The sequence below is a fragment of the Lepisma saccharinum genome, chromosome 18 (assembly GCF_977018435.1).
Source record: "Lepisma saccharinum chromosome 18, izLepSacc3.1, whole genome shotgun sequence".
Lineage (NCBI taxonomy): Eukaryota > Metazoa > Arthropoda > Insecta > Zygentoma > Lepismatidae > Lepisma > Lepisma saccharinum.
In genome coordinates this window covers 21,968,631-21,978,787 of record NC_139246.1, presented here as the reverse complement: position 1 = coordinate 21,978,787, position 10,157 = coordinate 21,968,631, and the positions used below count along the sequence as shown (strand labels likewise).

At 37.8% G+C, this 10,157-nt stretch overlaps 1 protein-coding gene across 1 annotated transcript in view; it reads left to right on the top strand.

Moving 5' to 3' along the window:
- Nucleotides 1-2,033: 2,033 nt before the first annotated feature.
- LOC146001898 (TBCC domain-containing protein 1-like) overlaps nt 2,034-10,157 on the top strand; it is a 49,738-nt gene continuing 41,614 nt past the window's right edge. Inside the window, exon 1 of the mRNA XM_083139614.1 lies at nt 2,034-2,093. The gene's annotated coding sequence lies outside the window, so the exon portion shown is untranslated. The remainder of the gene's footprint in view (nt 2,094-10,157) is intronic.

Here is a 10,157-nt window from a genome sequence, read left to right as displayed (position 1 = left end):
CATCTTGATAGTAAACAACCACGTGCGAAATAAACACAACACGGATCGGTCCGACACACAAAGCGAATACTTTACGCGGGTGGTTCGCGAGAGGTTGTGCACGATAACACGTCGAAGAAAAACTGAGTAAAACTGTGTCTTCCGCTTCTCCGCTCGTCTATTTATTTGCTATTCAAAATGTTCGTTAAGGTACCCTCTCTGTCCAAGCCTTGGTAACTCGTCCTCAAATTGTAGCCTCTTATCCTGCTATCTTCGCCCGTGTAATTGGAGTTATTTGACCTTTCTCAAGCAGCACCTCGAAGGGAGGTTACCCTTAGACCAGGCCCATTGTAACCTGCACGTTCGCTCCGAAGAGAGCGCCAGGGAGTCTGTAGCTATTGTTATCCATTCTCGCTGTTTAACCTTTAATATCGGGCTTAATTCATCTCCTATCAAATTGAGCTTTTGGGATTTCGTCGATTATAATCTGCTGCTCAGCTGTCTTAAATTTCAGTTGAATCCGATCATCGGTACTAAAGTTGTATTTTTATGTTTCTTTACCCGAGGGTCGGCCTCTTCGCTCGGGAAACAGGCTAGTCCTCCGCACTCCCCAGTCCAAGTCTCGGTGAACAGCCACCATCCAATGCTTGTTATTGCTTATTACGGCGATTAATTCATTTACCTGATAGTCAGCAAGATTTGATCGTTATATCATTACAAAGCATAGCTTTCCTTTCTCCTATCGCTCCTTCTTCCATTATTTAAATCGGTACAGATTTGTAAAACTGCTGCACGTGTTCGCTCACCGTGGGCTACCCATTCGGAACTGGACGCTCGAAGCAAACGACAAACGAGCTCTCCCTAAGGAGTGACGTAGTAACATGGCGGGGCGTGTTTTCAGCGCAACGTTAGCCTCGCAACTTTGGAAGTCTCGTTTCTGCCTTAAACTGGACGCAGAGAAATGCGAGAACTTGCAGGGGTCATTTTTCCAGGATGTAGTTTTTAAAATTGTTGTAAAAAAAATTGAGTGGAAATGTCCATTGGACACTGGGTGGGTTATTCGTCGTGTGCGAGTGTTTGGTGGAAGGCTGTGCCCGTGTTGGACGACGGAAGAACAAGGGAAGCAAAGGAAACGATCTGCAACTCCAGAATATATTAGAAAACGTCGTGGCGAATTATCGGAAGATGAAAAGACACCGCGGAAACAAGTTAAAAATTTCCGTGCAGAGTGGCAAGAAATGACCAACAATGGATTAAATTTTAATAAAAAACTTGCTGTGTTTTAGAAGTTTCCACCTAATATGTGAAATTTACCAGAATAGAACATTTGCTCAGGTATGTAGTATACGTATATCTTTTTTAATAAAACGCGTATATCCATGCGCCGAACTTAACACTTTTATGGGGAGGCAAAAATGTGATTTTCCACACAAACTCTTCATATGTGCGCCTTACTAGAACATTTTGTGTAGAATATTTTTAATTTTCTTCTGATGGTGTGATAAAGACAAGGGGCAGTGGCCTCCCTAAATCCAATCTCTGTTTGTGTTTTGATTTTTACTGATGAAAATCTTCAGTTGCCAACTATAACATAGTTTTAGATGGTTTTAGCTTTCATCTCAAAACAAAAAATTTGGCTTGGTTTAGAAATAAAATCTAAATCTTCCAAAAACACATTTAAAAGTTATTGATTTTATTGTTTATTGATTTGGTTTATTTTACTTCGCTTTTCTGCCACTTTTGGCTAATTGCAAAGATGGGGATGAATAATGATATGATGAAATTTATGAATGGACACTCACAAACAGCCATGCCCAGGCAGGGATTCGAACCCGGTACCCCTGGCGTCGTAGCATTTAACAGTTAAATTGATTAACATTTTATACATACATACGAACATGGGTCAACGATAATATTTAATTATTATTATTAATAATAATAATAATAATAATTCTTTAGATGAAGGGAAAAAATGGGCGAAAAAGGGAAATTTTACCCCTTGGAAAGGGAAATTGTGCTTACAGATTGTGGCAACACTGAATACATCGTTCGAAAATGTTTGGCTACACTGCTGGTTGGCAAACATTTCGTCTGTGCCGGGTACTTTCGCAAAGGTAAAGAAGCTTTCTGTCATTTCTTTATTTATTACTAGTATTTTGTTTAAAACGGCGTGCGTATATGACACCCTATATGTTGATATGTACTTTTGAGTAACGTACAAAGAAGAAATTTTCCAAATTTAGAATGTATGTGAAACGAAATTGCTGACCGCAAATAAGATGAATCAGTGACACTTTTTCGGCGGTAGTGTGCCCTTTTATTTCAAATGCGACTATTTTGGAAAATGTATTTGATTGTATACATTTTTACGTGCCTTCTCTCTTGAGAAGTTTTTACATTTATCTTTCCTTTCCGTACGACAGTTTGTGTGCTCCTCTCCGTACGACAGTTTGTGTGCATAAAAACAAACAAAAAACAACAACATTCTGACATTACAAGCAGAACAGTCCCATTTCTGCAGCACTTTATAGCTTGGAATTAGGTTAGATTAGATTTAGAAACTTGTGTGTAACGGCGTGGGATATATTCTGCGAGGAAAACGATGTTTTGCGTAATCTCTACCGACCCCCATTTGATTAAATGTTAAGTATCCCCGAAACGCCTGAAATTCCTTTATTTTCTTCTTTTTCACATTGGTACTTATGTATTCTGGGCTAGACTCTAGTTTACGTCTTTCTTGCGCACTCCTTCTTGCCCGTTTACAAAACCGTGCTAGCAGACAGCCGGCGCTCCAGCATCCGTAGGGTAAGTAAGTTTTTCTTTTTACACTTTGTCACTAACCAGGCCTGTGAGTTTAGGTTCCATTAGCACTCATTTCACCCTTAAATATGTGCTTCATCATCGAAAAATGTCCTCAGTATGTTCAATCACGCATATCCGGACAACATCGGTTTTTCTCGATTTTCTCCTCCAGGAAATTTTTCCTCGCCTTGGGATTTACTTTGTTGAATTCCTTATAAAATAACCTTTCCAACGATATATGACACATATTCCTTAGGAAAAGGACGTAAACTAGAGTCTTACCAAGTAAGTTTTGTTTGTTTATTTTTCCCTTCAGTAACATGCTAAATGGCGGTCACAGTTTCACTTCCGTAGTCGGCATGCAGTGTTTCCACCCCACTCCACCAAAAATACCTACGTAGCCCCACAAACCATTGACGCAGAGCCCCACGAACCATTCATACATAGCCCCATGAACCATTTCCGGTAAGGTTAGGTAGGGTCACGTATAGGTTAAGATAGTTAAAAATTGATTTCGAAAAAAATATGCGTAGCCCCACACACCATTTGCGGAAACATACCTTCTTCAGTTACAAAACATGTGTTTGGAAACACTGACCGGGATTGACTGGGATTATGTCATCACACACAAGCTACATCCACCTGGAAGTATATGATTGCAAGAGCTTTCGTGCATCGGTCACACATTTATATCGAAAAATAGATGATTTACCAGCAAAATTGAATGAACGATGCGAGAAAACACTTCCCTAAACTTCCACAATTCTAAAGAAACTGCATTCGGTAAGTAATTTCTCCTGTAAATTTGAAGAAATGCGTTTCGGGGATACTTAAATTTTACCATTCTATGGTAGTGTACCAATACATTTTAATGTAAGGTAAATTATATTTATTGTAAATATCTTGACTTTTGTTACTAATATTTTGTGTTTATGAAGTGGTGGGCAATGGCTTGTCAAGTGTTGCATTGGACTGTCGATTTTGGTGCTATATTCACTTGTGCTAAGTATTTGGTCTTCAAGCTAAGGAAACAGAGGCACTTTACTTCACCATAACGCATCTTCTTGAGCTAAAAACAACATAATCTTCATAATCCATGCAAAACTTTTTCACTTTTCAGCGGGGACACAGAGTCAGTATTGCCTTCTTCATAACCTTTAGTTTTACATTGTCCTTCATTTTCAAGATACATTTACAGAAATATTTCTGCAACTTCCATCTGTAACATAATCATTTGTGTGGGTTATACCTGCAGGATCAAATGTAAAATATCTTGTGAATTAAAAATCACAAATTTCCAAAAATCTGCAAAAAATTGCCAGTTTTCTTACCCCTGAAGATCATTTAAAAAAAAACTTATTCTAATGGAGGAAAAATTCAGAGAAATGTCTTTCTAAGGAACACAATAAAAATTAGCAATAGCATACACTTTTCAGGAGTTTAGCTTGAAATTTAACAATTTGTTCATGCTGTAATGTACACATACAAGCATTGTTCATTTTTAAAAAGGACAAATTGTATTATGGTGTTGTCTACATATTTCACTTACTTTTACTCTTACTGGAATTTCCAAAGATATTTAGTAACAACATAGAGAGCTAGTGATAATATTTATCCACTGCACGGGCTCAAGAGATACTTGGAGGAGACAGAAGCCGTACTTTTAATTTCTGGGACATACAATTTTGAAGTTACGAAACAAAACTCTTTAGCACAGTGGTGTTCAATGTTTTTTTTAAATAGTGAGCCATTTTCATATTCTGACTGCACTGTTCCAGACAAGTTCACAGAGGCAGTGGTTGCTTTAAATGTAGGGGAGACCGGGGTAATTAGAACATGGGGTTATTGGAACATGTTAATGTAGAATAATTTAAAACGAAAAGACTGGTGTAATAACATTTCATACCTATGTACCTACACTAAACCTACAAGCAGAAAATTTGTTATTGGAATAACTACACAAAAGTAAGTTTTATTTGACTTTTATTATACACCTGCAAAAAACGATGTGACGCATGCTTGGTGTTTGTCTGCTTCTGCATATACTGGATGTGAATGAAAGAACCCTTGCAAAATTTTCTTCACCCCTATAATAAAACATAAGGGCACACATCTTTCCATGTGAGTTTGGTTGTCTATGGGCAATTTGCCTGGTTTTTATAAGCTAAGTTCTTATTACCCCAAAAATTTCTGCAAAGGGGTTATTAGAACATTGCGTAATTTGCTTGATTTCGCTTGGGTATATTAGATTTTACATGTAACTATTAGAAGTTTTTTCTTTACTACATTGTAGAATGGCCTGTAACCTTTCAAATAAATCATAGAACACTGATTTTCATTCACACATGTTTGCTTCACAGCTGGGAAATTGAACTTTATGAAAAAAGACGTTAACTTGGGATTTTATTTAAACAAGCGTTGATAACTCCAGAAGAAGTAGAGCTATTGTGTTCAAATTTGCAGGGTAAATGGGACATTTATATATGATGTTCTTATTACCCCAACAGCAATCTAAAGCTATTCAGTTGAAATTTCTAACTTATGTTCCATTAACCCCAAATGGGGTAATTGGAACAATTTTGTGGTGTCATGACAATTTTTTTTTTTTGGACGAGTATTTGCAATGCAGGTATTTCATTATTTTTTTCAAAAATATGCAAAAGATGTTCTTTTAAATGGTAGAAATTTTAAAAAAATCCATCAGTAACTTTCTGAGTAATTTACAGTGGAACTTCTACAGGCTGTTTCCTGTTCTAATTACCCCGGTCTCCCCTATTCTGTTGTTCAAGATACATTAATTTGAAACAACACACGGGCAATTAACTTTTGCAAAGAACACTGACACGTTCTGAATTGAGGTTAGGCATTTCCAGGGTTTGAAAAAAAACCAGTTTCTTTTTTTAAAAAACCAACCTACCTGGACCCAGGTGGGTTTAATCGGGGTTTAAATGGGTTTTGTCGAGCTTTTATAAATAAAATGTGAATACATGTGATCTAATTCACATTTGTAATTGCCGCTCAACCTGCCCACTACACTTCTCCACCCGGCACACCTACCAGGAGACCACAACAAACTGCTAAACCATAGTAATGTTTATTTTTTATCCTTTATTCTCTTACGATTTCCTGGTTACCTCTGTGCCTCTGTGGATAGCAAGTTTGTATGTTTGAATTGATATTAGAAGATGTTGTATCAATAATGGATACATTACGATATAAGATACATTACGACTTTTTTCAGAAGCATCAAGAGATCAATTGCAGGTGTGTACTATTATTTTCAATCACAAGCATAATAAAATATCGATAGTATACATAGTATTCCCCGATAGTAGATCGAAATAAACTGACTTCAGATCTGAGTTCAGTGACTTTTATTTATTAGAATATATTTTATATTTCGACTGAAAGCAACATATTTCCATTTGCGTAGCTTTCTTCATTTAACAATTCACGCTAGCGCCTCAACGATAGTAGTACACAGAAACTGACTTCAGATCTGAGTTCAGTGACTTCTATTTACAACTTTACTTAATAAATTTTTTTAAGTAATTTCTTAATAAAGATTATACTTCTTTGTAGCTAATCAGTGGTGATTTATTCATTCTGGTTTTTTGGACTTTTAACCACTGTCGGTCCTTGTGTCATTTCAGCCTAGGCCACCAAGAATAATCCTCCTAGGCAACCATTTGTGTGACATAACTACTACACGCTACCCCGAAGACGGAGACAGATTCAGCCTCCGAAACATAGGTAATACAGTGGTTAAAAGTCCAAAAAAACAGAATAAAGATTATACGTTTGTATTGGTGTACTGAGCTCTGCTATTTCGTTCTACTTCATATCAGTATTACAAGTGTTGTGCATTTTAGATAGCAAAATTAATCTTGAGTTATAATGAGTCATGATCACATTCTAAGAATCTAAAATGCAATCTTCATTAGTATACACCTCTATGACATTCCTTCATTTCAGAAATCATTGAAATACCAAAGTTAATGAAAAAACCCACTGGGTTTTAAAATGGATTTTTTCAAGTGGGCCCCGGGCATTTCAACACAACAAATAAGCATAATGAAAAAAAACTTATTTTGTTAATAAAAAAGCATGTTAACGATTCATACACAAGAATTGCCATTTACCCCTTCAAATGCTACTCACAGACAGTTTTCAAGGTATGTGTCAGTTAGTCGATTCCTCAACTTCGGTTACACATTTTTCATTTTGGAAAATAACTGTTTCAGACATAGGTGTAGCAAATAGAGATCCAATGAACAGAGCATGATTATTTTCCTGTAGTTTACAGTTATTACAAGCATAAGAAAACAGTTTTTCGTTGTGATGTTTCAGGAGAACACACGCTCCCTTCATCAGACACTTATTTTCATTTTGACTAAAGATACAATTATAACAATGGTTAGCAATTTTTTAAACAAAAAGAATCCATTATATAATGGATGTTGTCACTGTTACATTGTTGTAATATAGCAACTTAACTGTGAAAAGAAGCAGTCTGTTATTTTTATTTCAGATAAAAAAAATTGATCACATTATTTTTTATTTAAAATTATGAATCCCAAATATCATAAGGTAATTCAAAGTCGTCATTGTTTTCACAAAGTCTCTTGATGTTTTCTGTTACATTAAATTTTAAAGATGGTGGCTTACTCCATTTGTGAAAAAGAAAATTCCATACTGGATCTATGTTACCATTTTACTTTGTGAAAACAATGATGACTTTCAACACCACTTTGAATAACACTGGTACCAACGGACTTGATTCTCAGCTACTGTTTACTAACCACATAGGAATTTTAGAAAGCATCAGGTGCATGAAGACACTACCCAAATGTAGGGTGACCAGACGTCCTCTTTTATCTGGACATGTCCTCCCTTTTAGGTGTCTGTCCGGCATCTGGGTGGATTTTTTAGAAATGGGTAAATGTCCTCCTTTTTTGGAAAGAATATAGCATCGAGCATACCAAATGTGCTGCATAGAGAATGCTTCCACATGTAACAATCATTTAAGGCATATCACTTGGGGTGTGTAAGTAATACTCTACCTAGCATCTGGTAGCTGTTCACGATCACTTTGCCTGACTGGGTCATTCGTATTATTCTACAATACATTGCTTCGCCCTCTGAGCACATCCCAGACTGCTGAAACACATGAATTCTGTGCAGTTCCTTTTCGATTGATTCATTTGGTTTATTTTACCTCGCTTTTCTGCCTCTTTTGGCTAATCATGAAGATGAGGATAATATGATGATTTTGTTGAAGGAACACTCACAGAGAAGACACATGCCCAGGCTGGGATTCGAACGAACTCGGGACCCCAGCTGTGATAACCACTCCGCCACGGAGGCCAGTTTCTTTTCGGTCATACATACTCATCAACAATGATCTGGCAAGAAATTATCCAGGTTTTAAAGGATGGAAAAAACGAATATGAGTAAAATGTAAGGTGGCTGCCACTTTTCCCTGATGTTGAAAGAGTGATACTAATGTTAGCGGAATTAAAATCATATTTCTTGTCCCAATCTAAACCTAAAATTTTAATTAGTTCTTTTTAAGTTGCATTCACTTATGGGAATATTTCATCCTAATATCCAAGAATTGAAAAGGAAAAAAAAAATGTCCTTTGCGAGCAGTGTTGGTAAGATTTTTTACACAGATCAAATTTGATGTGATGTTATTTTTTTGCAGTTTCTTCTTTTTTATGACTTTGTCCTCCTTTTTCGCCATCCTCTGTCCTCTTTTTTGAATGTACGAGGAGGTACCCCAAAAAAAATGTAATTTTGTCACCTTGTTTTATTTTAACCGTACATGTACATGTTGTAGGTACATTCAGGTAAGCATGTCTACTCTAGTCACCTTCAAAGTATTGCCCATGTGCTTTAATGCAATTGTCCCAACGTTTTTCCCACTGTTGAATACAGTTTCGAAACTCCTCTGGCGCAATACTCTTCAAGGTTTTGTCCGTAATGTCTTTGACCTCATTGACGTCATGGAATCGCTTCCCTTTCACATTCCTCTTCATCCACGGGAACAAAAAAAAGTCACAGGGTGCTAAATCAGGTGAGTATGGGGGATGGGGCACAAGCACCATGTTGTTCTTTGCCAAGAACTGTCGCAATGACATGGCTGTGTGGGCTGGGGCATTGCCATGGTGCATTAACCACATTCCACTTCTCCACAGTTCTGGATGCTTCCGTCACACGCTTTCACGCAATCTTCTCAAGACATTCAGGTAAAATTGCTGGTCCACTGTTTGTCCTTGGGGAACAAATTCCCTGTGGACAATCCCATTCACATCAAAGAAACAAAATCAACATTGTTTTCACATTGGATCGAACTTGACGTGCTTTCTTGGGACGTGGTGAATTTGGAGTCTTCCACTGGCAGGATGCTTGTTTTGATTCAGGATTGTACCCATAGCACCAGGACCCTCCCCAGTCACAATTCATTTGAGAAAATTTGTGTCCTTGTGCAGTTCAGCCTTCAAGTCGCGACAAACATTCACTCGATTCTTTCTCTGCTCCTCTGACAGCAAGCGAGGCACAAATTTAGCAGGGCCTCCCCCATGGCACAGTGGTAGTGTCTTTGCCTTGTAATTAAGGGGTCCCGGGTTCGATACCCAGTGGAGGCACAAGTGGTTCGGATCCCACTTTAAACTGTAGGTCCAGTCCCGATTAGCCTTACTGTGCATAAAGTGGACTTAAAACAGCAACTCAAAACAAATTTAGCAGACACCCTTCTCATCTTCAAATCGTCAGTTAAAATGCGCTGGCAGGTACTCCACAACTCCATTTCTTCAGAAATTTGCTCGATCGTCTTTCGACGATCTTCATTAATGGCATCTCGAACTTTTCCAATGTTTTTTTCATTTCTTCGAAGGACGACCAGGCCTTGGCAAGTCTTCAGTTGACATGTCGCCATCTTTCAACCGGGAAAACCACTCGTAGACTTGTGTCTTTCCCAAAGCTGCTTCATTATAAGCTTGGTGAAGCATAACAACGGTATCAGCAGCCATTTTTCCCAACAAGAAACAAAATTTAACACAGGTCCTTCGCTCCTTGTGGTTCGCCATCTCAACAATCACTCAAATATCGCCAGACTCTTGCCGCAACACCACAAACAATGCAACACTACGAACGAACCGCTCAGCATAGAATAATGCCAACTTGCAGATTGATGCAAGATATCCCATACTAATGACACCTAGCGGCACAAGCCATAACTGCATCGGTAATCCGCGCAGCATTATGATTCCGTTGTTTTTTTTGGGTACCTCCTCGTATTTGTCTGGTCACCCTACCCATATGTCAACCTCTCTTCCACATAGTACACACTGGACTGCATTTTGCAGACTAAT